Here is a 6,142-nt window from a genome sequence, read left to right as displayed (position 1 = left end):
AATAAACAAAGGCAGTTAAGGAGACACCATTGAGAATTAGTCATCCAGAAGGTTGGTTTTATTCAGCAGATAATTCTTTAAAACATTATTTTACTAAAATAATATTTTATCTGATCTTGCATTGTGAATGGTTGTCTAAATGATGCTGATTACTGCCTAAGTTAGTTCCAAGTCTAACTTAACTTCATTTCCAGATTCTTCAAGATAATCCTTGGTTCTCAAACATAAATAACATTACATGGTAATGTTGCATCACTCTTTAGGTCATGGTTTTCAACCATCTTTAATCAACTTGTTTATATTGTACATAGCCTATTAGTTGTCCCTATTCTTTAATTCTGCTTGGTAGTTAGTTGGATTGTTTTAGCATAGTAAAGATTTTGTTGATTGAAATATGTTTGACTTTGAGTTGACTTATGTTTGTTAATAAATTATTGTATTTTAAGAAATTATGTGAATTCATTCCATGTGTGTGCAGAGTTTTGCTGTTCAATAATGTCAGAGATTGGCTCACCCTTTTGATTTTGTCCCATTACCACTGCCTTACTGGGCTGGTATTCAAAGGACAACCCTTAACAGACCGAAATATTATTTGATGAAATAATAGTTGTGTCTTCATATATATATATATATATATATATATATATATATATGAAGACAACTATGTTTCTTTGAGTTGTCTGTGTTTAGAGCTCAGAAAGCAGAAGGCAAATTTTATTTTGCAAAAGAGACAGGAGAAGGTACTGTGATGGTTTTTGGTCCCTTTGCTGCTGTGGTAAGTGTGTACAGCTTTTAATTAAATATCAAAGTGACTGAATCTCCATTTCAGTATTTCTTAATACCTACAATCTTACTCTATATAAATTTTCTATAAACTTTTCCCTGATTTATTTTTATTCAATATAACACATGCTCCTCACTCTAGTTAAACATTTCATCATGCTAAGTACATTTTATGTTGCTAGTCATTTTTTCAGCAATTGAGGCAGCGTTTTAATTAGGTACATTACTAGTAGCAGCTAGTTCCAGCTTGTCATTGTTTTGATTCAAAATAGGAACAGTGGTTCAAACCTAATAAGTACATACAATTAATAAATTTAAAACTACTAAAAGTGGGAAGCCTGACATGTAAAACAGGTTCTGCTTCCCAGTTGACACAGAATTGACAAATGCCTGCTCAACCAGTTGAAGACAAATATATATGAAGGCAGTGTGTTGCTTATGATGCCCCCATTACATGCATTGTGTGTATAAGGAGAAAGGGTGTCATTTACTGCTAGTAAGTAAATAAAAATCAACAGTGGTGCAACCATCTTGTTTTTGCTTCTGCCAGACTTTGTGATTGTCTGACTTTCTTGTGCTTGAGATCTAATGCTTCATACATAGATTGAGTGCTGCCAGTTAGTCAAATATTTATTTGCCTGAATTATTAAATTAAAGAAGCCACTGAAAGCACATGGCAAGGTGAGTGAATCTTGATTAGCGCAGACAAAGCATCAGGAAATGCTATAATCAGGTCACTGCTGCACAATTTCAGCAACAATAGCAAAGTCAATTCTGTGGGGAACATATATATATTCCACTTCTGAGTAATGACATTTATAGCACTACACTGTGGAACAGCTTGGCCTAGCTAGAGATCAAATTATGTTATTTACTGAAGGCTACACAGTTCTTCTCCTTCACAGTGGTCCAATATACTGGTAAAAAAAAAAACTGAATTAGCATTTGCATATTAGCAGCATCAGCTCTTCTGCAGAGGGTGATTTTAGCTGCAGAACTTTATTATATATTATTATTATATTTACCGCAACTCCTAAGTTGTTTAGGCATACAAACTTTTAATTGGCAGTTGAAGTAAAACAATACAGGTATTGCAATTTTTAAGCTTCTTCTATGGTGAATATGATAAATTATAATAATAAAAATAATCACTGTCTCTCCTCTTATAAGATTAAGCAGTTCTAAAACTTGAAAATTATTTAATTAATTAATGATGTGTGAGTTTTTAGTCAAGCTAATTGCAAAAATAAAAGAAAGTTTTATTTTATTATAACAAACCCAACTTAGACAGCCTGAACTACAATTAATGTGTTACAGCCCAACTCTGAGGCTGCAACAAACATGGGAGACAGACGAGGGTTGCCGGATACAAAAATAGATTTATTTTACAAAACAGTATTAGTCAATCGTGCATCCGGTTGTCCCGCAAGGCTGTGAAGGCAAAATTCAGCCCCCTGCTCCAATCAGATCAGGGAGGAAGCAAAAAAGAGGCCTCTCATCTTGCTGAAGGAAGCTTTTAAAACTCTAGCCCAGGTGTGGCTCAATCAGTCTGACAAACCCACCACCATAACAAAGCAGGAGACAATTAGTGGACCGGAAGGGACGTCACAAATGCAACTGTAGCTACTCACAGTTATGACATGCTAAAGAAGTTCTGAGAAGAAAACAAAAAAACGTATTTGACACGGGTGCACAAGCAAATCTGACCAGCATGACTGAGATCAAAGCAATGAATGTACAGCCTAAAATAGTCAAACAAAAGAGTGCCACTAAAAGACTACAATGGAAAAGCCATAGAAATCAAACATCAATGCAGACTGCAAGGGACTGTAAAGAACAAAGACTATTATGTACTGATTTCTGTTGTACCTGAGTTTCATTAATCACTGCTAGGTGGTGATGCCCCAAAGAAACTTAACTTGGTCAGGAGAGTATACAACATCAAATAGTAGCAGTAAGTACAAACGCAGTTGACTCAGTTGTGCAGCTACAAGCATGCTTACCTTAGAATCAGAATCAGAATCAGAATCAGAAAAGCTTTATTGCCAAGTACGTTTTTGGACATACAAGGAATTTGTTTTGGCGTAGTCGGTGCAATACAGTACAAATTAAACAGTATAAACATATCTACAATATAATATAAATATAAGTGCACAGTTTTAAGTGAGTGAGAGTAAATATAGAGCAGTATAAGATGCAAGAGCAATACAACAGTGCAGGTGATCATTGTGCAAGTAAGCAGGAGTCCAAGCTGAGCGTTAATGTAACGCATAGAGTTACCCACAAGATACAACTGAAAGAGTTTAAGCTCCACTTCATGAACGCCTTAAGAAAGAAATGAACAGGATGTGGCAGTTACAAATTATCATGAAAGTTGAGGAACCAACAGAGTGAGTAAACTCGATGGTGTGTGTGGACAAAAAGAACAAAACCAAAGAGCTGAGTATATGCATGGTCTAAATTTCTTTAAACCAGAACATAAAACATGAGAATTATCAGACTCCGAAGAGTGAGGAGATTGGAAGTAATATGACAGAACCTAAATATTTCTCAAAACTGGATGCAGCTCAGAGATTTTGGTAAACAAAGTTTGATGACAAGAGCTCACAGTACTGCCCTTTAACACCCTTTTTGGCAGGTATCAATTCCTCGGAAGGCCATTTTGAATTTTCTCTGCCTCTGATATCTTTCATCACGCCATGGACAAGATATAAGAGGGTATGGTAGGAGTCTGCAGCTATGTAGATGATGTAGTCATCTGGAGCTCCACCATAGAAGAGCATAATGAATGACTGATAAAAGTGATCCAGAGAATATGAGAAAATGGACTAAAGCTAAACCATGAAAAACGTCAATTTGGAGAACTAGAGATTACTTTCTCAGGAGACAAACTGTCCGCTCAAGTAAATGAGCCAGATGAGATGAAGATAAAAGCTTTTTTACAGGCTATATCACGTGTCAGAGAAAACATCAAGAAGCTACTACATGACTCCATATAGGTTAGGTGGACGCAAGCCATGAGCAAGAGTGGAACATTGGACACCAGTACTTGCGTACTATGATTCTGCCAAAAGACTGAAAATCTCCACAGATGCTTCAAAGGATGGACTGGGAGTTGTCTTACTGCAATTGGAGGGTGAAAGTTGGAAGCCTGTTGCATATGCTTCTAGATCCATCACAAAGACAGAAACCAAATATGCGCAAACAGAGAAAGAGTGCCTCAGTGTGGCATATGAGCTACAAATATTTCACTGCTATGTTCATGTCCTTCCCACCTTCACAGTTGAGACAGATCATCATAAAAAGATGATCGTAAAAAGAATCTGAACGAGATGTCGCCAAGGATTCAGCGCCTCATCGTGAAACTAGAAAGGATTGATTTTGAGTTAATATACACTCCAGACAAGCATCTAGTTTTAGCAAATGCACTTTCACAAACACCAGAGCTAATTAAGATTAGTTAAACTGAAATAGAAATAGAAGAGCATGCAAACATGACAGTGCAGTTGCTACATGCATCTGACGCTAAATCAGAACAAATAGGTATATATGCATGTATATACATATACATACAGTACAGACCAAAGGTTTGGACACAACTTCTCATTCAAAGAGTTTTCTCTATTTTCATGACTATGAATATTGTAGCTTCACACTGAAGATATTAAAACTATGAATTAACACATGTGGAATTATATACTGAACAAAAAGTGTGAAACAACTGAAAATATGTCTTATATTCTAGGTTCTTCAAAGTAGCCACCTTTTGTTTTGATTACTGCTCCACACACTCTTGGCATTCTGTTGATGAGCTTCAAGAGGTAGTCACTTGAAATGGTTTTCCAACAGTCTTGAAGGAGTTCCCAGAGATGCTTAGCACTTGTTGGCCCTTTTGCCTTCACTCTGCGGTCCAGCTCACCCCAAACCATCTCGATTCGGTTCAGGTCCGGTGACTGTGGAGGCCAGGTCATCTGGCGCAGCACCCCATCACTCTCCTTCTTGGTCAAATAACCCTTACACAGCCTAGAGGTGTATTTGGGGTCATTATCCTGTTGAAAAATAAATGATGGTCCAACTAAACGCAAACCGGATGGAATAGCATGCCACTGCAAGATGCTGTGGTAGCCATGCTGGTTCAGTATGCCTTCAATTTTGAATAAATCCCCAACAGTGTCACTAGTAAAGCAACCCACACCATCACACCTCCTCCTCCATGCTTCACGGTGGGAACCAGGCATGTAGAGTCCATCCGTTCACCTCTTCTGCGCCGCACAAAGACACGGTGGTTGGAACCAAAGATCTCAAACTTGGACTCATCAGACCAAAGCACAGATTTCCACTGGTCTAATGTCCATTCCTTGTGTTAGCCCAAACAAGTCTCTTCTGCTTGTTTCTCTTCTGCTTGTTGCCTGTCCTCAGCAGTGGTTTCCTAGCAACTATTTTACCATGAAGGCCTGATTCACACAGTCTCCTCTTAACAATTGTTCTAGAGATGTGTCTGCTGCTAGAACTCTGTGTGGCATTGACCTGTTCTCTAATCTGAGCTGCTGTTAACCTGCGATTTCTGAGGCTGGTGACTCGGATGAACTTATCATCCGCAGCAGAGGTGACTCTTGGTCTTCCTTTCCTGGGGCGGTCCTCATGTGAGCCAGTTTCTTTGTAGCGCTTGATAGTTTTTGCGACTGCACTTGGGGACACTTTCAAAGTTTTCCCAATTGTTCGGACTGACTGACATTAATTTCTTAAAGTAATGATGGCCACTTGTTTTTCTTTACTTAGCTGCTTTTTTCTTGCCATAATACAAATTCTAACAGTCTATTCCGTAGGATTATCAGCTGTGTACTGTGTCCACCTCCTGCACAACACAACTGATGGTCCCAACCCCTTTTATAAGGCTTGAAATCCCACTTATTAAACCTGACAGGGCACACCTGTGAAGTGAAAACCATTTCAGGTGACTACCTCTTGAAGCTCATCAACAGAATGCCAAGAGTGTGCGGAGCAGTAATCAAAGCAAAAGGTGGCTACTTTGAAGAACCTAGAATATAAGACATATTTTCAGTTGTTTCACACTTTTTTGTTCAGTATATAATTCCACATGTGTTAATTCATAGTTTTGATGCCTTCAGTGTGAAGCTACAATTTTCATAGTCATGAAAATAAAGACAACTCTTTGTATGAGAATGTGTGTCCAAATTTTTGGTCTGTATTGTATATATACAGGCTTATAGATTAAAAAAATTATTTTGCACACATTAAGGTATTTCAGTTTCCATATTAGCTCTTTGTGACAGCTTTCTTTTGTTGACAGGGGCAAATAAAGGCCCATCCAGAGCACACAAGTCATTGAGGCACCAGC

Source organism: Girardinichthys multiradiatus, chromosome 23, assembly GCF_021462225.1.
Source record: "Girardinichthys multiradiatus isolate DD_20200921_A chromosome 23, DD_fGirMul_XY1, whole genome shotgun sequence".
NCBI lineage: Eukaryota > Metazoa > Chordata > Actinopteri > Cyprinodontiformes > Goodeidae > Girardinichthys > Girardinichthys multiradiatus.
Note: the sequence above shows the minus strand (reverse complement) of the source record.